Consider the following 25378-nt stretch of genomic DNA (forward strand, 5'->3'; position numbering starts at 1 on the left):
TCCAAAACTGACATGGTTCTTGTCACCGGCGGGGGGAGATTACTCAGAAGTTCAAAGCATACACTTGCGAAGAGTGCTGTGTGCAGACTGCTTAAACATAATAATAGTAACCACCAGGAGATGAAAAGCATTGCACAACCTTGAACTCCCAAGAACTGAGAGAAAGTGCATAACCTGCATTCGTTGAGCACTTATCATTATGCTCTGTAACTTTATATTGTATTTAATCCTTAGAACAATCCTGTGGAATGGGAATTATCCCCATTTTATGGATGAGGAAACTGAGGCTCAATGAATTCCACAAATAGTCAGTGATGAGGCTGGGTACATATCCCAGACGTGACTGGCACTGAAGCCTGTGCTCTTTTCCCTTTGTCCCCATTTCCACTCTCCTGAGGGGAAGGGATACTGGTGCAGGCGGTGCATTTGGGGTCCACAGTAATTTTGAGCACAGGCTTTTTCTTTTTCCTCTGAATTGCTCTGAAATCATCACTAACCCTTGGTTTCTTCTGTTTCAATGTCCTTTTTGGTGGAAATAAGATGGGAGGACTTCCATCAAGATGGAGGCGTAGGTGGAAACACTTTACCTTCTTGCACAACCAAGTTTAAAAACAACAAAGTTTTAACAACAAAAACACAGCCAAACCACAGAAAAATTGAACTATACAGAAGTCTGACAACAACAAACCCTTCAGCCAAACCGGTACGAGGGGCAGAGCCAGCAGCAGAGCTGGGTCAGGCAGGAAAGATCCACCAGACTGACCCAGTTGCAGGACTCAGGCACACTGGCAGCTGTGCATGGATCCCAGGTGTGTAATAGTGGGTAGACACACTGAGGGCACAAGGGGGTGGACCCACTGAGGGCTGACCAAAGTCACATAGTCGAGCGCAGATAAACTGGTGAAGGAGCAAGCGGTGAGAAAAACTGTGCAGGCCCCAGTGGCCGGAAGCGGCAGAGGGGACCGCTATTGTCCCTCTCTGATCCCACCCCCACATACAGCAACACAACCCAGTGACCTGGTGGCCCTGCCCTGGTAAACAACTAAGGCTCTGCTCCTCATACATGACAGGCACAAACAGATCAAAACATGGCTCAAGAACAACTCAGAGCCCCAGAGCCAATAAATCTAAGTGATGAAGAAATAGCTACACTTTCAGATGCACAGTTCAAAACACTGGTGATCAGGATGCTCACAGAACTGGTTGATTTTAGTCATAAATTAGAGGAACATATGAAGGCTAAACTAATTGAAATGAAGGTGAATGCACAGGAAACCAATAGTAAGGGAAAGGAAACTGGGACTCAAATCAAAGGAGTGGACCAGAAGGAAAAAAAAAATGAGGAAACAGAAAAGAATGAAGAAACAAGAATTCAAAAAAAGGAGGAGAGGCTTAGGAACCTTCAGGACATCTTTAAACGTTCCAACATCCAAATTATAGGGGTATCAAAAGGGGAAGAGGAACAGTCATCAGTGGAAAACTATTTGAACAAATAATAAAGGAGAACTTCCCCAATCTGGCAAAGGAAATAGACTTCCAGGAAATCCAGGAAGCTCAGAGAGTCCCAAAGAAGTTGGACCCAAGAAGGAACACACCAAGGCACATCATCATTACATTAGCCAAGATTAAAATGAAGGAGAGAATCCTAGAAGCAGCAAGAGAAAAGGGGACAGTCACCTACAAAGGAGTTCCCATCAGACCGTCAGTGGATTTCTCAAAAGAGACCTTACAGGCAAGAAGGGGCTGGAAAGAAGTATTCCAAGTCATGAAATCCAAAGACCTCCATCCAAGATTGCTCTATCCAGCAAAGCTTTCATTTAGAATGGAAGGGCAGATAAAGTACTTCTCAGATAAGATCAAATTCAAGGAGTTCATCATCATCAAGCCCTTATAATATGAAATGTTTAAGGGACTTATCTAAGAAAAAGAAAATAAAAAAGATGAACAGTGAAAGGACAGCAAACTCACAGTGATTAAGAACCACACCTAAAAACAAAAGCAAACTAAGAGGACAGCTAAATCAGGAGCAGAACCATAGAAATGAAGATCACATGGCGGGTTAGCAACAGGGGAGTGGGAGAAGGAGAAGGGGGGAGAAGGTACAGAAAATAAGTAGCATAGACGGTAGGTAGAAAATAAATGGAGGGAGGGCAAGAATAGTAGGGGAAATATAGAATCTAAAGAACTTGAGACACGTGGTCATAAGCTAAAGGGGGGAATGGTGGGGGAGGGGTGTGCAGGATGGAGGGGAATGAAGGGGAGAAATAGAACTGTAATGGCATAATCAATAAAATATATTTTTTAAAAAAGAAAGAAGATGGTATTACAGTTTCATTCTTCAGCTCATGGTCCTGGATTCAAAGTGTGAAGGGACAACTGTCATGAAGTATCTTTAAAAAGAAGATATATCATGGAGTTAAATGTTTAATTATTCAAGGGACCTAATTACATTCAGTATTAAATGTTTAAGAAAATGGAAATAAAACAAATACAGCTTTATCCAGTAAAAAAGTCTTAGTGCAATGCCAAATTTAATTCCAGCTCTTCCTCCAGCTAGTGTGAATGTGCTCTGTTCTTTTTCTGCATGTGACAACAAAGGGACATATGTCTACTCTCTTCCTCCCTCTGTAACCTTGTATCTGAGATAGAGCTATAATCACTGTCGGGTGATAACGCTTTTTCTTTTGTGTCAGGCACTGTGGAAGGAGGAGAGTAACGCGGCACACATACACTGTCTTCAGAATGACACAGGACTACTAATGCATAACAAGTCCCACCAAGTAAGTCTCTCCCTTTAACTGGCTACTTGGTCACAATCTCCGAGCTATCTCTGATGATGCCTCAGTGCATTCTGTGCTAACTAATACCAGGAGAAGGCGAGTGATGATGGCAAGGGAAAGAAGCAGAGCACAGAGTGACACTTTGTCTCCAATTCATGTTTTTCCCCTATAACACCCTACTATCTCAGAAGGTGTCAAGTCTGGAAAGCTGAAAGGAACTCCCTCTGAGTAGTAATAGTGATGATAATGGTAACGGCTGTCAGGAGCTGAGACAGGCACAGTACCGAGTCTTTATATATTCAACTTGAGACTTTTAGTACTGAACTAAGCTCCCATTTCTACCCTCTCCTTTTTTTAAATAAGGAAAGTTTAGCATGATTTGGTCACTAGCTCAGCGTTCAAATAGCTGGTGAGGGAGAAAACCAGGAATGTAGATCTTCATTACTTGAAAGTTCACACTGTAAATCCCCAAATAATATCTCCCACAGAGGTACTGACCTGGCAGTCTAGTTTTGCCCTATTTTTGTGATTGTAAATTATTATTCTTAAATCTACTACTGACTGTCATTTGTATGTGAGTGTACGTGTACATTTGTATTTTATCCTTATATGTAAGATAACCAATCAATACAACAATTCTTCAATATCACTTTAATTTTCCACTTGTGGGAACTAAGGATGCAGTGAACTCCCCACCCCTTCCCCTTGGAGCAGAGTCAAGCTTGGAACTCAGGTTTCTTCTAAGCCAAATCTGTTATACATCTGCAGTTTCTCATCGCCTCAGGACAGACTCATTAGTTAACTATACAGTGACTCCTTAATACCTACCAGGTCAGGTAGTGTTTGAAATTTGCATGAGGTTTGCTCAATTCAAAGTCAACGTATTTGGTAAGCAAAATAGGCCACTTAAGATTATTCATTAGAATGGCCACTAGACATTTTTGGTTTCTCACCTGACTGTTGAGCCTGTCTCCTTAAGCCCATGACTCATGTTTTCACCCTTTTACTTGAGCAACAAACAGGGTTATTGATGAATGAACTGGCTGAAGTATTTGAGCTCACTGACTACCCCGTACTCTGCCTCAGGCCAAACTACCTCTGAACACTGTGCCTAAAAAAGCAGCTGGGACTCCACTGTTGTACAGAAACATTTCTGACTGAGAATCAAGAGACCTGGATTCTGTTATGGACTTGGCCGTGAAACAGCAAAGTGACCTTGGCAAGTCACTTGACGTCTCTAAACCTCACTTGCCTTGTCGGCAGAATGAACGTTTTGAAATAGATGATCTTTGCACACTCTTCTAGTTCTGAGGGTCTATAAACACTCTTCTTTCTGGCCCCCTCCCAGAATGGGGTTGCTGCTGCCATTCCGACATTGTTACGAGAGGGGAAAGAAGGAAATAATGGAAAGTAATTCCACTGCGTTGCTGCCTCTGAGCTGTGAATGAAATCACAGTGAGTTGCTCACAAAGGAAGTGCCTTTCCAGTATTTGGTTTCTTGAAGGAGTCAGTTCAACACTTAACATAATGTAGGTCCCTTCCTCTGATTACTTATTCAGGACAATCTTGGTTTCCAAGACTCCTCCTGCAATTCTTAGCCCTTCCTCCCCGTAGCCTTCCCTCCTTAATGACTCTGCTCTCTGGGTGACACTATCAATGCATCCCCACTCTCTCACGGTGTCTTTCCACTTTATCACCCTCACCCACAGCCTCTGGATGAAGCCGTTATCGGGCTCACTGGCACTTCCACAACGCCTGTCAAGCAAATTCCTGGTGCTTGTGGGGCCGGTGTGTCATCCGAGCTCCAGATAAGCTGCCTGGCTGGTGCAGTCTCCCACCTGGGACACCCGCAATGGCTTTTTCTAACTGCTCATGCAAAGCCTTGTCTGTAATGGCAGTATCTCAGTGGCTGTGGGAATGATTTATCCGGGGAGAAGTGAAGATTAGACAAACTCCTTGTCATTTTACAGAATAAGCCCTGGGAGAAAGCAAATAGGAAAATGGAGCTTTAAGTATTTTATTCTTAAAGGACAGAATCCACATCTACCTACTGATCTACCTACCTACTACACTTCCCCGCCCCTCACTTCCTTTCATGCACATCTATTGCACACCTACTATGTGTCACACTGTGTTTTGATCTAAGGACACAGAAAAAACCAAGTCAGATGACATCCCTGTCCTCATAGTGTTAACAGTTTAGTCTACCTCCATTATAACACTGAATGCATTCTGTTACAAATAAATAGTTTTATATATGTTATCCAGTAGACTGTGAGGTTTTAGAAAAGAGAGTCTCTGTCAAAATCAAGTTTGATCTCAATGGTTGCGCACAATCTCTGGTATACAGCAATGCTTAGTAAATATTTATAATTCTGTAAAACATTGATCTGCATACATGTATACAGACATATACACACCTCTGATGATGTTTCACTCACTTTAAAATAATATCCAAATGCCTCACCAACTTCTACAAAGCTTTCCTCGATCATTCCTCTGCCTTACCTTTGTCTGCTTCTACTCTCACTTGTAACTTTCCTTATGTGCCCTAAGCAGGTCAAGTTCTTATTAACCAAAGACCTTTGCCTATGCTGTATACACTCTGCCTGAAATGCTTTTGCAAGGGAGCAAAGCATAGTGAGCTGTTCTTTGTAACTCTTCTCTCAGTTCAAACGGCCCTCAGCTACCACCTGCTCTGTGGCTTCTCAGCCTCACTGAGTAGTTCTCTATCTCATTGTTCTGACAGATTTCCTTCAGAACACTTGTCATTATAGAAAATAACTGACCTGTCTCTAACTTGGCAAGCCACAAGCTTTCTGGATTTTTAACCTACGTATAAAACTAGAAAATCAGACTCAAAAAGTCCTTCAGCTCCTGGAACTCTGAAATCATGCTACCTCTTATTGAAGAATTCATAAAGAAAAGAGCAGAATTATGCTCAATTTTTAATTTCTTAAGTCAGTAACATATCTTATATACAACTTAAGTAAAAGATAGTTGCAGATCAGAGATGAATTAGCCACTTTCCTCAGAGGGGAAGTTCTCAATTTATTATTTATTTATTGTTATATTTTTTAAATATTACTTCATTTATTAAGCTTTTGCTAATGATTTTCATAAGAATGTATCACCCATTCTTCTGGTTCCATAGTTATTTTTTCCTGTTGCTCTTAAAGTTTTTGATTTTCTTTTTCTCTCTCTTTTTTACAATTGTTTTTCTTTTTTCTTTATTACTTATGGACGTGATGTATAAAGGAAAGAGGAAATATCCCTCACATCAAAAACAATAATAAAATATTCTGAATACACAGATGGAAGAATAGTGTCTGGCTAGGACTACCGTGAAGGTGAGCGGAGGGAGGCAGGATGTGAACTGTGGTTTAACTTATGGCAGTATTTCAACAGTTGTTTCTAAAACCAATCTCAGCAGAGGCCTTTGTTTTAAGTAAATTTAGGAGGCAGGAGTTTGCCAGCTGTATAGAGAAAAATATGGTGAAAATCATAGTTTAAATACTCAAATGAATGTTCAGCTCTATATCTTTTTGAGTGCCTGCTGTGAGGATGCAAATATAGCTCTTCCCTCTACTCCTTTATAAGAAAGGAACTTATTAATCATGCAATTAAATATACGGCTAAAAATGGTGTAACTTAACAGAAGCGAGAATAACAGTGGGTCTAACAATGTCTGGGGTCAGGCAGGTTTTGCTAGGGAAACTAAGGGTTGAATCAGGTTCCAAATTAATTTACTTACACAATCTTCTTTTTATATCCTCAGCAACAATAAGAATTTACCATATTTCACTTCAGATGCCTGGTATTAGTGTGCTTTAACCACTGTTGTCTTCTCTCCTTCAGTATTTCTAAGAAAGAATGTAATTAATCCAAGTAGCTTGATAAATGCCTTGAAAAGCACTTATACAAAATCCTACCTTAGGCCAAGTCATAGACTGACCCTCGTTGTTGGGAAAACTCCTTGTCTAAATCTATTGTGGGCTCATTTTTGTTCCCCCAATGGAGAAAGTAACCGTTTATGTGTGATGAGCCTTCACTTGGAGGTGTATGGGTAGATGGCTCTTCGGCAAAGGCATCATGGATGTCTGAAATGGGTCTGGAAGACTACCTAGAGGAAATGGTTCTGGAACTAAGTTCCAATGGGTAAAACAGTAGTGGTATGCAGACAGGTTTAAAGAGGGTCAGAGAAGCAATATGAGCAAAAGCCTAGAAGTATAGGACCACACAAAAAAGAGGAAAATTAAACCACATAACATAAAATTGCATATCATTGACAAGCACATAGCACAGTACCTGATATATACTGACCTCTCAAGTATTCATTTATGAATCAATTTATTTGTTTGGACAGAACTAAGACAAGAGCATGACCATGCACCTATCCCTGAATTGCATACTAGTGATAATAGGATCATTTGCCTACAGAAGTTTGAGAAGAAACTATAGTTTGTGCTATATGTAAAGAGTGCATATAGTACTATATGCGCTATATGTGTAGTTTGCCTACTGGTAGAGAAAGACTATTACAAACCATTTGCCTTAAAGTGTAAAAAGCAGCTAACATTGTAGTCACCCAAGTGTATTTGCATTTTACAACATTGAAATGAAGAGTGTGACATTCTAGGTGACTGTCTTCAGAACCTTTTGCTCTCTAGGCTGAGTCCAGATTCAGGAGGGACATTCCCCTGGCTCCTTTCCTGGAATGGGTAGGTAGGGTTGCAGTTATGTATCTGGAGATAGAACTCCTCTAAAGCCTTGAATGTAACGTTCTTGTTTGAGAAATAGAACAAAAAAGTGAAAGAATGATGGGTCCTTATCTATTTCTTATCTGTCATGCACTTATCAGAGCTCGACAATAGGACAGCAACAGCTAGATTATGAAGAGTGGGATCGCATGCCCCAGCTCTGTGCACAATGCTTTCAGGATTGAGTTGCCAGACAAAACACAGAATGTACAGTTCAATTTCAAGTTCAAGCAAATGATAAATAAGTTGTTTAGTATAACTATGTTTCATGCAATATTTTGGGTATACATACACTAAAATGTAATTTTTTATTTATTCTAAATTTCTGATTGAATTTATTGGATATTATCTATTTGTGTTTGCTAAATCTTGCATCCCAAGATTAATCTTGATCACTGAACAAATGATTCAAGTTGACCCAGACAAGCATGGATGCTCTGTCCTTTAAAAGAGAATATTCATGATTTAAGCTTCAACTAGTGTAAACCACACCTGGTATTATTTTGTTTGGTGATGCATTAATTATTTCTCTGGCTATCACAAAGGAGAGGAAACCAAATGGGCAAATAAATAATAAATCCATCTGCAATCTTTCTGTCTCTCTCTCTCTCCCCTTCCCCAGCCCTCATCTGACAACTCTATAAAGAAAGAATGTGAATGAAGAACATGAAGAATAAAATTATCTATCTATCTATCTATCTATCATCTATATCTATATATTTGAGAAACTTAATAACATAAGTAAGAATTACTTGAGATTGTCTGGTTTCTCTTTAATGATGGACTTTTGGAGATGATCTAATGATGATAGTAAGAGCAGATGTAGTAATACTAAACATGTTTCCTTTGTTCAGGATTCCAGAAATATTGTTAGAAAATAATTAGGTCTTTAAACAACAAAAGAAATTACACTGAAATAATTTTCACTTAATATGATGGATCATGTGTATGTATGTATGCATGTATGGTTATGTGCCATTGAGTTGGCCCTGACCCTGTGAATGAGCAGTGTGTACAATGTCCTGTCTTCAGTGGCTCTGCTCAGCTCCTGTAGACTCACGCTAACGGCTTCTTTTATGGAGTCAGCCCATCTCATATCTGGTCTTCCTTTCCTGCCGCCTACTTTTTCCAGTATTAGTGCCTTTTACCTCCAGTGATGTTTGAGGCTATTTGCTCCAGGACTCCCTTTGTCTTGCTGGTCATCCAGGGTGTCCACATAGCCCTATTCCAACACCTATTTCAAATCAATATATGTGTATATTTCCTATTGACCTTCTTCACTGTCCAGCTTTTGCAACTATACATAGTAATTGGGAATACAGAGGTCTGGATGATCTTAGCCTTGGCCTCTACTAACACATCTTTGCTCTCGATCTATACTAATTTTTCTTATTGTTGTTCCTCTGAGTCCCAGCCTGCTCTTGATTTCTTGACAGCAGTCTGTCTGTCTGAATTGATGACTGAACCAAAGTAAGCTAAATTGTCAACAACGTCAGTGCCTTCATTGTCTATGTTAAAGCTGTGTGTTTCTTCTGTAGTCATGATTTTTGTCTTCTTCAAGTTCAAATGCAGTCCTGCTTTGGAACTCGCTTCTTTCACTTTCATCAGGAGTTGTTTCAAATCACTAATAATAATAACAACAAATTATATACTGGAAAAAATATATCTATTTGCCCAACAGGCAACAACCATCCCAATCAAATTAATTTACCTACTTAACTGATAAATGTACAAAAAGCATCCATTACTTAAGTGATTTGGGGGAATCTGGGTTATTCAATGGAAAAACGTTAGGTGAGGGACAGTGAGGTAGCAGCATAAACAAAATGGTATTCATGGTAAGTGTACTGCAGAAAACACAGGTGCTAAAGACTTTGTCTACTAACTTTATCTAGTAACTTTGACTCTGTCTAGTGTCTTTGGTCTAGAGACTTTTGTCTTTGATCAAAGATATTGAAAGAAGCTAAACTAAGTCTCACTTAGGCAGGGGTTGATCTATTGGCTTCCAGTCAGAATTGATAGCCTTAACATTTTCCATAGAGTGCCACCTACTCTCATAGATGTAATTGTCATCTATCTGGGCACAAGACACTGATCTAACTGTGTAACTCCTGAGAAAGCAAAACCCATGCACTTCCATTTCATGGCATATCTCCTTTTCTTTAAACATGAGAAAACAGTCTTCAATCTTAAAGGATCCCTTTAACATTGCAATTCAGATCAAACCTGCATAGTGTTGCCTGCTCCATAAAGCATTCAGAACCAGTTAAGAGATTTTACTCATTTCCCAAGGTGATACGAAACAATGGTCATGGAAAATTTTAGTCATTTCAGATTTCAGATATCATTTGTTGAAGGAAATATAACTCCTTGGTCACATAGGCTTTTTTAATCATTCCCGACTACCCACTGATCAAAATTAAAAGACCTCTTTCTGTTTTCTTTTAGTGTTTTCTATGCATTTTCAACAATACATTTTTTGTACACATATACATGTTTATGTATATGAACACACATTCATGCATAAATATACACTCATTAATATATACATTCATGCATATATATACATTCATGCATATATATACACATTTATGTGTCTATAGAGAGACATATTGGTATATTTATATCTACATATTAAATATAAGGTTAGAAGAAGTCACATTTCACTACTTGTATCAGTGTTCCTACACCTTTGTTGTACTTTGTTGTACTGTGTTGTACTATGCATAAATGCATAGTAGCCGATATTGGGAAGCTACAAAAGTCAACCACCAGGCCAAGCCAGAGTGGTGTTATTTTTTTTAATCTCTGTCTGCTATACACATGAAAAACACTGTTGGAAAATTGTGAGATATACACACACACATATCCACATGACACATAGTTTCCTAAAGTAATAATCATGCCATAAGGAATGGCTTTGTCAACAGTAAATTACACCATGAATTCATTCCTGACAGAGATAAACCAACTCAAGAAGTTCCAAAATGCATGCGTTAAAAAGGGAGGGGGCTTTAGAGAAAGCATCAAGACTACACAAGTACTAAAAATACCGAGGTTAACTGAATAAACATTATGAAAACAAAATTTAGCCAAGGGAATAGAAGGGAAGTAGCAAAAATACTTCAAAGAATGCCTCACTTTCATGAAAAACAATGATACGATTAGCATCAGTTTTCTACCCTAGAGGTACTTTTTTTTCCAGCATTCTTTTGTACATTATTCATATTCTAAACAAAAAGGGCTAAGCTGGCTTCAGGCTGATTGGTCGTTGTGTGGCAACCATGTTGTTTTGATGCTGCTTTTATGTTCATTTCAATAAAGTTGCCTCAATGGAACATGGGCAGACAATGCACAGAAGAAACACAAATAAAAAATACAGACGTGAACAACGGTTCATCCTCGCCAAAACTCAGACATGGGAATTAAAACAACGGAACACTAATTTTTACTCACCTACCTACCAAACTAAGATTTTAAAAATAAAATTGCTGAAGATTACTGAATGTGTGCTGTGATAGGCAGTTTAATAAGCTATCTATGAAAATAAAAATAAGCAAACACTTTCTGGAAAACAAATTGGCATATGTACGTAGAATATTAAAATATGTTGACACTCTGTTATGAAGTATTTTCATCTTTAGGAATACACCTGAGCAAAATAATCAGAAAGACAAAGTGTATGCTAATGTTGTTCTTGTAAGTAGTTATTATAAAATATAATAAAATCACTATTACAAAATATAATAAAAACAAATAGAAGACACATCATTAGGGGAAGGTTTAGATAAATTTTGTAATGAATACAGTGGTACATTGCCTAGTTTCTCAAAAAAATATTTATGGCCAGTGAGACATGCATGCAAAATAAAGTTAAGTTAAAAAAGGAGCAGAATCTGAAGTTTTATATTCAGTGTTACTCCAGTGCTGACACATATGGGCGTGTGTGTATGTGTGTTTGTGTTTGTGTGCCTGTGCATCTGTGTTTCTCACACTCACAGTGAGGGCAGCAGGAAAACATGGAAGAAGACGATACTAAGGAACGATGCTGTCTGTGGTCTGGACGCAGTGTGTGTGTTTAACAACTCTTTGTTTTCCAAAATTTTCTGTATTGAGTATGTAGTAATTCATAAGAAAATACATTTAAATGGGTCTAAGAGATTGATGTTATAATGTTATGTAAAAAATTTCTGTGAACCAAACTCAGAGAAAATCTTAATATAGGTAAATGACAGATCAGCTGGGATATGGAAAATTTCTAATGAAGTGACTGAATGGCCTTGCTTTCTTCCTTCATTCTGTCTTCTACTATAAGGATTTGAGTTTAGTATTAGTTTCTTTATCTTAAAAATGTTAATATAACGGCATCAATGTATACAGCCAAGTTTTAAAACAGTTTTATTAAATGAGAGCATCACCCTTTGCAGTTAAAGCTCAAAACATGTATTTTGTAAGGTTTAGAAGTTATAACTCATAAAGTGACACTTAATCATTGGAAATATAAAAGTTGTAAGTCTTTTATAACTTAGAATGTAAATCACACAGATTGTATCTATATTTTAAAAAATAAATAATTTTTTCATATTATCACTTTTTGACCTTAAGAATAATGAAAAAAATTGTTTCCTCTGTAGTATGTTAGTTTCATTTATACACATAACTCATTGAGTCAATCAAAAACAGTGATTAAGAGAACTTAAAAAATAAAATGAATTATACTCAAGCCTCCTCATCAAACAAATGAAAAGAGTCAAATATTTTCTCTGGATATTAAGAATAAAACGTGTTCATTTTTTATTAGTAATTTCCAATATGTAGATCAAACAACTTCTAAGTCACATTCAATCTTGATGCCATCATCGATCTCAACATTGTACATTATACAGGGCGCATGCGGTTCAAATCTGCAGTTTAAATCTGTACAACAAAATGGCTACAATCTCATCTGAGACTCAGAATGATGTCCATTTGAAAGTGAATGTCAACTCCTTCATTTATAAATGTTACTTTTCAGAAGTTCTTGAGCCTTCTAAAACTCCATTTCTCCATCTACAGCACTGGACCAAAAATATACCTACCACATTATGTTGTAGAAAGATATAACGAGGTGACACCTGCAAACTTTTAATCCTGTACTTGACACTTCTCCAAACACTCAATTAATTATATCCATTACAGTATATTAATAAAAAATAGAACAGTGTTTCTGGAAACATTAGAATCTAACTGCCAGACAGGGCATTTATGATGAGGGGTTTTTTTCAAAAATGCTTCCTCTCAGTACATGCAAACCTGTACACTTGTCCCTTTGTACTAATATGTCAACTTTTAATCACTCTCCTAGGAATAGTTTTAACAACTCACATCTGAGCATTCAGAAGTAAAGTGTTCAAAGAACCCTATCTGGAGAACAAGAGAAATACATTTAAGTGGCTTCCTGCTTATCTCTGATCACTTTGTTCTGGGACTTCTAAAATTTTATCTTTGCAATAGTAAAAGCAAGCAAACAACCAAATGGAAAAAACTACTCATTGTTGTAGAAGAGAGGTCAGTGATTCTTAATGTAGCCCAGGAGCTTATTCCAATTTAATTTTTCATAAATGCCGCCATCTAGTGTTCACTAACCCAACTTTTATTATTGACCTTAAAAATACATTGTTCCTACTTGTTCCAAGTATGAAGGACACAGGGACAAGAACTAAGGGGGGTGGAAATGGGAGGGAGGTGGGGAGCACGGGGAGGGGTGGGCTGGGATGGGAGAAATAGACAGAAAACTTTACTTGAAAAATAACTAAATAAAATTTAAAAAAATACATTGTTAATGTTCCCCAGTTGCACAGACACAAAGAGCACCAAGTCAATGCACTTCATGTTCTCAAGTATTTTAAAGAGACTTCGGATACCTGAAAGTATGTTGGGGTGAGAACAATCATGGTAGCTAAACCCCAGCATTATATGTTACTTTTGTATGTTATATTGTATATGTAACATGGTATACCAGATCTGTCCAGAGGGTATCCAGCCATGTAATACGAAATATAGAGGCATTTATTGAAGAAGATACAAGATACAAGAAACATTATACATGGGATAATGACACTTCAGTCCCTTTCAAGGTAGGCACCTTGGGACCTCACACAATTCTCCCAGCATCTCTTCCACTGTTCAAAACACTCTTCCAAAGTCTTTTGTTGGAATTGCCATCAGCTGCCCCATTATATGCTCCTGAATCTCATTGATGGTATGAAATCTCTTCCCTTTCAAAGGCAATTTTGGTTTTGAGAATAGCCAGGAGATGCAGGGCACCAGATCTGGGCTATCGCGGGGGTTCATTGGTCGCAGTTCAAATCAAGTCATCTGCAACTGCAGCCCGATGTTGCTTCAGCCCGGTAGCAGGGCTGCAGAATGAATGTTGCCACGACATGTTTCATCAAAATCAGAGACAGGGTAGTTTTTGGAATTCCCAGATCAGCTTCTAGGTCTCGCACTGTCAGTCACTGACCTTTGTTGATTGCAGCTGGTACACGTTCACCATTCTCAGGTGTTCTGCTTGTTGCAGACCTTCCAGAATGTGGGTCCCTTTTAACAGATTCTCGGCCATCTTTGAAGTGTTTTTGCCACACTTTTATTTGAGCAGCACTCATTGCGTTGTCCCCAAAAGCCTTCTGAATCATCCAAATAATTTCCGTGGAGGACTGTTCAAGCTTAACACAAAATTAGATGCAGATTCATTGTTATACTCACTCAGTCATTTTGAATGCATTGGACAACAGTACACGTGCTCACTCAATGGTGTCCACCACCCCCACTGACTAGTACAGTGAAATCATCATTGTTCACACATGCGCATTCCAGTCCACTCTCCTTGGCTGCCAGGTTAGATGTTGGGCAAACGGTCTAGTTATAATAAGTACAATGACTGGCCTTTTTCTGGACAGACTTCGTACTACTCTGTGAAATATAAATGCACTGTAATTCTCCCTCTGCCCCTCCCTCCCGGAGCATTTTTTAGAAATGCTTTTCTCCTCACGTATCCCTGGTTCTTAGCATACTTGTCACCACAGTTAGTGCTCAGTGAAATGCATCCTGCATATGACATCATGCCTAATGTTTATATGCCGGGGACTGTTCGAGGCAGTTCTTATATATCATCTCATTTAATTCCTACAACCCTTGAGGAAGGTCCTGTTAGAATTTTCTTCTACACTGAGGAAACTGCAACCTAGGGAGGCTGAGTAAACTTTTCATGAACATGTAGCTGGGAAATGGCCAGGCCAGGATTTGATGTTAGTAGAGACTGATTCAAGAGTTCTCACATTCAACCATTTGTGGCCAATCATCAAACTTGCAAAAAATGGTTGAGCTCTCAGAATACCTACAGCTCTGTACATTCGGGGGTGGCCAAAAACAGATTTACAGTTCTTCATATGGAAGGAGACATGCAGGCTATGCTTATTACAATAGCTTTATTAATTCAAAAGAATATCACAATGCAGCTATAAACCTCCCTACTTTTGATTGATAAATGAGAATTGAGAGGTAAACATGTTTGAGATTGTTTGTCATCTCTGGAAGATATTATCACTTCTAAGAATTTAAAACATGCTGTGAAACTGAGCCACACTATTGAGGGCAATTGAAGCATGTTGTGAAGCATGTTGTCACGGATTCACAAAGTGGAAACACACATCTTGTTCTAGCCCCAAAGTGGATAAATACTAACAGGTTAGGCGTTTGGTTTCAAGCTTTTCTAAATGAGTTGTTGCCTCTGGAACAGAAATCACATGCAGAAACATGACAACTTAAGTACACAGGTTCTTTGCTTATTTAAATTAGTGATTTATAAGTGTGATTTTAATTGCATCATATAGTTTGCTTTATTATATTGTATGTTATATGAAAAATATTTTTTTGTTTCGATGTAAATATTTTTCCTTTTTCTTCTACACAGGCAGACTTCTAAGCTTGGGTAACGTGGGTAAAAACTTGACATGAGATTATTAATGTTCAGTGATAGTGTTACAGAGCAGATACACTGGGTCTCAGACTCCAGAAGATGGTATACTAATACAATCTGGAATACCTACTGGGCCAGATCATCCCCCTCCAATCGGAAAGACATCTCTCAATGCCAGAGATTTGTGAAAAGGAAAGGAAATGTTTATTTAATGCTATACAGACTTAAAGTAGTAACCTAATGCCTTCATTAAAATATCAAAGTCCTTTAGTATATCCACCTATGCACACAGCACTCCCTTCTCCCCCTGCCCTAATTCGGGGTACCATAACTCAGGAAAAGAGCACACATCCATGTTTACAGGCCACTGGCACCGTCAGCTGTGTCACCGTCCCGGCAGGATCTCCAATTACTCCAAAGTCATGGGGCACCTTCTCATGGTCCACTGGCAAGAGTTCTTTGCACCCGTTTTTCCAGGCAAAGTCTCTCCTGCTTCCCAGGCCACACAGCCAAAGGGAGCACCCCAAAGCTGTGTAGGTCTCCTCTACCAAAGCTGCAGGGGTCCGCACTCTGCCAAAAGTGCGTGGCTTTCTCCTTCAACTGGCTGCAGCCCCACTTTGGCAAAGCTGCATGGTTGTCCTTCACCTGGCCAAGAGGGGGTCTTCATTCTGCCCTGAACTGCGTGGCTCCCTCCTCAATGGCTGCCGTGCCTGGGTTTAAATCCCGCACCAATCTTCCTCTGTACCCCATTTCTGACTCATCCCACAATCAGTTACACCTGCCAGCACTCCTGTATTATTCCAAGTTTACTGGGCTGCCATTATGAGTCTGGGCAGGTATGGCCCCATGTCCTGGAGCCGCTTTTCTCCGAGCTACCATGCAGGCACTGTAACTTGGGGGACCTGCCCCCCAGTTACATCTTGGAGGGGAAGTGATTTCCATCCCCTTGGCTCCAAGCCTGGCCACAGCCATTTGACATATCCAAGTGACCCACCAAGGGCTACGGATATGTTAAATGACCATACCATGGATTAGCTACAAGGCCATGGCTGTACAAAACAGCCCTGCATGTTCCTGCCCCATGTGTCCCTTCCCCCAACTCACACCTGTGGGGAAAGGGGTGAGGATATTATATATGTCTTTCTAATATTTCTTGGACACCCTGAATTCTGGACCCCATTCCAAATCCCTTTTTGGGGCTCCCCTCTTGGCTGCAACCTGTATCAATAGGTCACCCATTCATCAGTTTCATACTGTGAACATCTGTATTAATGACAAAGGGAAAATCGTGTGTATTTTGTCCTTGAATTTGAACAAATTATACATCGTTAGGTTACTGAGCTAATTTCCAAAATAAGAGAAGATCCAAAGAAAGGTACTAAGATACCAATGTTTTTTTATCCAGACATTGTACACAGCTAACTCAATTCCCTATGGAAACTGCAGTAGCCACATGCCAATGTCTAATGTGACTTTAAGTGATTGGTATGATTAAGAATAAATCACTCTAAGGTCTATTTTTTCCAAAGGAAAGCATTTCCTCTTAAAATGCCTTCATGAAAATCTCTGTAAAAGTCATAATAAAAATGGATATAAGTACCAGGACTGAAAATTGCATTAATAATTAAGAATATTCAAAAGCATTGTAAGAGTAATATTGGGTGACTTTTGTTGAATTCCAGAAGTGCTTGTCTCCTACAGGATGTCCGTACAAACCTTTATTCATCAAGTAACAAAGTGGGAGATGTGAAAGGTTATGAGCTTTGTCTACAGGCAAGTGCTATATATAAATCCAAGAGATTTATATGAACCAAGAGATCCATTTCTCAATACAATACACTTTTCACTACATAAAAACGGAGCAATTGTTAAGTTCCTCAAAACCAAATCTTGCTAAAAGCAAACAATAAAGGGATGGTTGTGATGGCGTTAAACAGACCCAACAAGCATAAAGCAACAGCAGGTAAACAGTCAGAACACAGCAATCCATTCCTTCATGCAATTAATTATTTACTCGACACACACTGGGTATAACCTAACATTCTTACAAAAATGACTAAATTCCTTAAAAAAAAACTTTTCAAAGTGATTGGTGACTAACTGTAGCCAAATATACCAGCTGTTAAAGTACTATCTGCATAGCAAGGCTTTGAGATGGCAGGGCTCTTTAAAAACAACAATGAAAAACAAGCAAAAACCCACAACTTTTTCTTGCATTTATTTTCTCAATGCTTTAAAGCAATTTATTTCTTTCTAATGTATTCTATGTATATTTGCCTCACTTAATTGTACCACAGTTTGGCCCGAGTAGGTCTTTGATAAATGTTTATTAAAAAATAAGAACCTACTTTTCTGGAGAAAAGTCTCTTTTCCTTGTTCATCTCTCCCTCCTCCTTCTATTCCAGTAGGAAGACATCTATTGTCTCCAAATATTCTTTACAAAGCAGGAAATGCATTTGAATAAAATTGCTTGAAAAACAAATCAATGTGATTCTTTTCTCTCTTTAGAAGAAGAAACAAAACACACTTTTCAGCTTGAACTTGGCCATGGCTTAAGCCAAGGCTGCATGATAATGTGCCTCCAAAGAGCCTATTTTCATTCCATTTTTACAAGCTTTAGAACGGAACCACCCAAATCAATCATCTATATCCTATCAATTGACCATATAATAGACATGTTGCATTATGTAGATCAGGTCTAAAAAATAAAATCAGAAACTGCCATTCTATATGCTGTGTATAATTTGTAGTTGAATAGATTGGGAAACCTTATTTTATAGTATTACTGAACCAGTATTAAGAATATAAATGCAAATTTGCTGTTAAACATTTTCTCCAAGCCAAATCCAAAAGCAAAGATTATGTATAATAGTATTCACAGGAAATTTACCAATTAAAACCTGCTATGAAAACCAACATTTTTTTCTCTATGTCTATGGTTATAATCTTTTATTTTATAACCTGAAGGGAACAATACTAATTAGACTTGCTGAGTAGATTTTAACATTCCCTTCTGATGTAAAGAGATATAAAGATACCTGAAATTATACTTGCATCTCATGTTGTTGCTTCATACACATTCATAAAGCAAGATATTTTCATTGTCTAAGTTGGATTTAATGTGGATGTGATTTACAGTCATATGAAACAAATTAATTGCAGAGGCATAATTGGACCAAAATAATGTGGCTAGGGAGAGAACCAAAGACAATGAAGGCAGAACATTCTGTGGAATTTTACTTATGGCATTGTTTGAGTTAGTTTTTTTAATCTTTACCTGAAGACATTTTTCATTGCTTTCAGAAAGAGAGGATGGCTGGTTCAATTCCCAGTTGGGGCATGTGCCTGGGTTGCAGGCCAGGTCCCCACTAATGGGCACGCAAGAGGCAATTACACATTGACGTTGCTTTCCCTCTCTTTCTCCCTCCCTTCCTCTCTCTAAAAATAAAATAAATAAAATGTTTTTTTAAGAAAAGAAATAGAGGATGGGAGAGAGAACATCCATGTGATATGGAAAGATTGATTTGTTTGCTTCCCATACATGCCGGGACCAGGGATCAAACTCACAGCCTTGATATATTAGATACAAAAGCCAGGGCAAATGCCAGGGCATTTGTATCAGCCAAAAGATTTTCAAATTCATATTTCTGCAGAACAAATATATCCTTAGCTAATAGTTTATAGTTCACGTATTTTAATAAAAATCATATGCACATATTGCTTTTGAAACATTACATATATACGCACATATATATTGAAATGCATACATGTCTCTGTATATTTATATTAGTTTAGAATTCTGTTTTATCATATACCATAGCCTATTACATTTTCTACCATTACACCCCATCACTGTCCCTGTGACATTTAGAAAAGACCGAATAGATACACTGAGACTCTAAAGGAAGTGAGTGCTATGCCAGTTGTCTCTCTCGTTGATGAATAGAGGGAAATGCTGCAGATGGTTAGATGTACCCCTCCTAACCATGCTGCGTTCAAGCTTTATCTCGGCATTCAGTAAATTAATCAGTGACTACTGCTATTTTTTATATTACAAGTTGTACATTACGCATTCACAGTAAAAATGCTTTGGCTGTTACTCCGAGTGACATGAGATGCCTTTGAAGGGTTTTAAACAGAAGATTGATATGAATTGATTTTGTATTTTGAAAGGATCACTGGCTGTTATGTGGAAAATAGAATGGAGGCTCACAGGGTCAGGAGGCTCTGAAAATAGTACTAGCACATGTGATAGTGGCTTGAATCCGTAGCAATGACCATAGCTGACCATTCTCCTTCTGAAAAGGAATGACATTAACCCCCAGATTATTAACTTAATTCCAAAGGAAGAGAGTCTGCAAGTCCCCAAACCCTAAGACTGATGGAACCAACCAACCCTGAAGTCACAACAACACAGAAAATTCAGCAAAAGAAAATGAGTGAGCAAATGCATTTATGATTACAGAGGCAAATGTTTGTCCTTTATGTCCTTCAAAGAGTAAGAAAATCACACAATTATAGAAAATTATTCAGATATGTAATTTATTTCAATATTAGAAAATTGATTCATGTCATTAACTTCTTGATTATAAAAAGTTACATCTAGTTGAATGCATAAAACATTTAATAAAATTCATCCTCCATGCCTGAATAAAATAGTCAGTGAAATAAGAATAAAATGATATTTCTTTATAAGAAAGAAGATAATGTATCTCAGATTTTGAAAGCTAATACAAATTATGAATAATGCTATATAGACAATCACATTAGAGTCAAACTCAAGGAAAAATTCAAGGATGCCCAATGTCATTACTGGTATTTAGTAGTGTTCTGTGACTTGTGGCTACACAGTTACTAAGAACCACACCTAAAACAAAAACAAACTAAGAGGACAGCTAGATCAGGAGCAGAACCATAGAAATGAAGATCACATGGAGGGTTAGCAACAGGGGAGTGGGAGAAGGGGGGAGAAGGTACAGAAAATAAGTAGCATAGACAGTAGATAGAAAATAGGGGGGAGGGTAAGAATAGTAGAGGAAATATAGAATCTAAAGAACTTGAGACACGTAGTCATAAACTAAAGGGGGGAATGGTGGGGGAGGGGGTGTGCAGGGTAGAGGGGAATGAAGGAGGGAAATAGAACTGTAATGGCATAATCAATAATATATATAAAGAATGCACATAGGGAAAAATCTGTGCAATATTTTATAAAGTTATTCTTAAAATGTAAAAATCACAACAAATAGGCTGTGGCCCGGTAGCACAGTCGGTTAGAGTCTTCCTGACACACTGAGGATGCAGGTTTAACCCTGGTGAGGGCACATGCGAGAATCAACCAGCAAATGCATGACTAAGTGGAAGACCAAATCCATGTTTCTTTCTCTTGCTCTGTCTCCCTTCTTGCCTATGAAATCAATAAATAAAAATAGTTTTCAAATTACAAGAAATAAATGATTGACAGCAGTTTAGTAGTATTGTAATTTTCAAATTAATAATTATATCATTGTACAATAAATAATTACTATCTAATAATATGAGTGTATCCAAATATTCAAACTTTCCCATCACTAGAAAAATGCAAATTTAAAAATGATATGCCTATTTCACTGAGTTGACGGCTTTGTCTTAATGAAAATAATAAAATCCTGTTTAAGGAAACTCATGTTTTAAGTCATTGCTGATGGCAGTATAAATTATTTAACAATTCCTGCAGCAATTTAACAATATAAATGAAAGACTTCAACTCTGACACTTCCTTTATCTATCAATGTCATTGCTACATAAACCTCATAAAAAATCACTCATAGGTGCAATCAAACATATGAGCAAAAAAATCTTCTTCATATCACTAATTAGGACAGTGTGCAGTCCTTTCAAAATAAAACAAAACATCAATGTTCTGAAAAGGAAAATGGCTAATAAATTACAACAAACCCATATGATGGAATATCATGCAGCCATTAAAAACTAAAGTTAGAGGGCAAAATTTCAATAAATTGGACATTTTTACAACATATTAAGTTTGCATAAACTGGTTGCTGTGTAATAACATCTAGACTACAAACCAAATCAGCTGTTTTCTTATCAAATTTAAAAGGCCATCAACACATATTCCAAAAATGTGATCATTGATTCTCTCTAAGCAGCACAGTTCTGGTATGTTATTTCTGCTCTTTGCTCTTTAGAATTTTTAAAAGGTCTTTGACAAATGCATACATTATTTACTAACCATATGAAAATAGAGCATTTAATTTCTTTTAAAATAATCCAATTGAAGCTGGTTTTGATGCCAAAAGAGAAAGGAGGTAAAAGAGTCTTAATTACTGAGCCGATCTTTCTTTAGAAAGGCTTACTGCTCATTCAGTCTTAGCACAAGTATTGATTGACTCTATTCCATTTAATTCATAAGCTAGACACAAGGCCTTCAAAGATGAGTTCGTCTCAATTACTTTCTCCTAAATCTCATAGATCAGTGGAGGAACTTGACAGGTGCAATGTCAGTGTGATTGCAGTGAATTGGGTATGAATGTGGCATTAAAGGGCCTGAAGGGATGTATATGAAGCTGCCTGGGGAAATAGGAAGTAAGAAAAGGCTTTCTAGAACAGTGAGTAATCTTGAAATCGGTTTTAGAAGATAAGCAAGAATGTTCCATGTAGAAATACTGGACAACGTCATTCTAGGAAAAGGGCACAGCATGAGAAAAATGTAGAGAAGCATGATTTGAATCATATGGTTGTTCATTATCACCACCTGGTCATGTTTATTTATATAAAGTCTGATGAGGACAAAGCCCTATATACAAAGCTAATTATAGTAGTACCTCCACAGTTTCTATAGCTCCTCTATGGCATGGCTTGAAAAGAGGACCCTTTATAATTGTGACCCTTTGTAACACAGTCTTCTCTTGCAGGACTGCCATATGCCCAGGGATGACAACTGCCACACTGTACTACTCTGTACCTTCCAAATGTGTCAGGGTAGTTAATTCCCATTACCTCCTGCATCCTACTCTTTTTACAAAACAGTTCTAGAATGCCACAGTTTTCATAAGATAACCTTGTTTTGTGCTTTCTTGGCATGTGTTGTATTTGTGTTGAGTATCTTATGTCATCTTGAGTGATCACGTCTTATTCAACTAATCCAGCATTCAGCATTTAACACAGAATCCAATGCATTGTAGACATACAGTAAGCATTTACTGAATGAATAAATGAATTAATGGGGAATTTTATCCAACAAGCTTACAACACAATCAGATAGAAAATTCCTCAGATTTTAGCATGGCATTACCTTTGAAGACCAAGAAGGATAAAGTGACCATCAGGTTTTAGCTGTCTAAGAAACCAAGAGCCAGAAATAAGGTTGAAACACAATATTTTTTCAAATCCTCAAATAATGTTAGTTACAAAAATTAGGCCAAGCTTCTAAAATAGAACAAACAAAAAAGTTGAAAACCAGTTCAAACTGAAATCAGATATATTCATTTAAAAATGATTTTACTGAACTTATACAGTAGAAACTAAGATCCTAAAAAATAGTTTATTTCAACCAGAACAGTAGTAAATAAAGCATGGCCATACTATTTTGTAAGCACAAAAATCAGGGCTTTGTTTGATGCTCTCTCTGGCCATGCAAATAAAAATAGAATGACTGTCTTCTATTTTATCAAACCCCATCCTCCATAGTCCCAGTAAGTACTGACCAGAGAATGCAGGTGTGACTCTTCTCCCAAAGGGAAAGGATTTCTGTTGAGCAGCCCGAGAATTTCTCCATCTCCTGAATTTTATCTCTTACGTATCCAGCTATCTTGTAACCCAAGTCATCAAATAAAGGCATGCTAAAAGAGGACTCACTCTTTAGACATTCCTATTTGCAAGATATTCTTAAAAGAATGCAAGAAGCAGAGAACCACACAGCAGAAATTGAAGATACAGGGTCATGTGTCCTTGTTACGTGAGGATTTCCATCCTACCCTGAAGGATCCTAGCCTTTGTAAAACAATGAGTTATGGTAGCCTGCACAGACATTACAAGAGGCTTTGACTAAAAGATAGAACTGACCTTTTCCCAAGCTTAGCAACAGTTTTGGAAGTTAACTGTTCGAGGCTCAGAGTATGAACTTTGCATATGTATATTTCTAATGATGCTAACCACAGGGTTTTAGATAGAGCAGTGAGTCAATAAATGTTGAATGAATAAGTAAATGAATTAATGGATACATTATATTTAATGAAATGCAATTTGATATAAGTCTGGGAAGCGAGCTATTACTTCTAATTAATAATACCAAGTAAAACCCCTGTAGCTAAAACTTGCTATACCAAGGAAAGTTTATATATGGACATAAGCTTTGTATCATAAACTATATCTATATGTATTTGTGTGTCAAAATGTATGACAGAGACCTTAACCAAGACAGGAATCAGGAGAGACTGTAGGAGGAGCTTTGACACCCTATATCAGTCCTCAAAGTCCTACAGGAAGAACTCTGTGGTTGGAACTCTTTGTGAAACAGAGTTGACCACCTCGTCTTCTTCCAGAATTGCTCTTGGAAACAGGGCAGAGAACTAGAAAAAAAAGGCCCCACAGCTTCTAGAAGAGAAAGGATTTGTGATGAACTCAATGGAACCTTTGGCAGGAACTTTCAGAAAGACCTTGGTCTTTCTGACTGCCAGATTAAACAAAGTAAAGGATGTCGTTTATTTTACTTAAGTCAGCTCAGTTGATTCATAACACTAGTGGTAAAAGCATCTAAGAAGAATGGGTCAGGGATCACTAATCCTTCCTTAGTGGCTTTATTATCTTATTAGATTTAAGCTAAAGGAAAAACAATCCGATAAGCAGCCAAGATACTTACAGAGAATTAAAATGCTTTCTGAGATTATTTGAGACTGAACATAGTTTCGATCTTAGCTTAAAACAACAAACCACTTTTCTTCCATTAACTTGAATAAAAGAACTGGGTAATGTGTATTTAAACGTGAAATATTTGGAATTTGTAATCACCTTCACAACCATTGAAATAATCTTCTAATTGGTCTCCCAGTTTCCCAATTCTGCTTTGCCAGTATCGGTCACACTTCTGTTCACCATTCTCTCCCGGCTACAAACTGCTTACAGACGGAGTTCTCAAAGTGTGAGAACATCTGAAAGACTAGCCTCAAAATTTTCTAGGGTTCAAAAAAAATAACGTTGGGGGCAGGTTTCAAGCCCTCCATGTGTTTCCTTTACAAAATAAATATTGAGAACCACTGGCCTAGAATCTACCGTATGAGGAGCGGGGCACCCTGAACAGACTTATCTTCTGGAGTGTGGGCATTTATAATACAGGCTTTCCCTGCTCACTCAGTGTTCTAAAGACCCATTTGTATCAGTGTACCAGCTGGCACTGTTGTGAGAGTTTGCGTTCAGCTGACACGAATTTTTTTTGAAGAGGGTTTTAACTAATTTGGGTATTTCATGATGAGTGGTTATGAGTGCGCCTGCCCACAATGCACTAAGCGTTCAGCAGTTTTTGACCCAAAACGGCATGACCCCCATGCTGCACCCCTTCCAATTCACCAGATGTCACTCAAAGCAACTATTTTTTTGTTTGTTTTCCTGGGTGAAAAAAATCCTCAAAGAGAAACATTTAGTCAATGCCAAAGAGGTGAAACAAAAAACAGCAAAAACACTAAAAGGCATCAACATCAACAAGTTCAAAAACTGTCTTTTGAGCAGTGGGAAAAATGTCCCGATTGGTGTATTGCATCAGATGGAGAGTACTTTGAAGGTGACTGAAGTTTAAACATGTAAGAGTACATACACAAGTTTTTATAAATAAATTCTTGGGTTTTGGGTGGCCCTGCCTCATATAAAACCCAGTACTGTGGCAGTTGATG

Source organism: Artibeus jamaicensis, unplaced genomic scaffold (assembly GCF_021234435.1).
Source record: "Artibeus jamaicensis isolate MK-2021 breed Jamaican fruit bat unplaced genomic scaffold, CSHL_Jam_final contig_76, whole genome shotgun sequence".
In the NCBI taxonomy this organism is placed as follows: domain Eukaryota; kingdom Metazoa; phylum Chordata; class Mammalia; order Chiroptera; family Phyllostomidae; genus Artibeus; species Artibeus jamaicensis.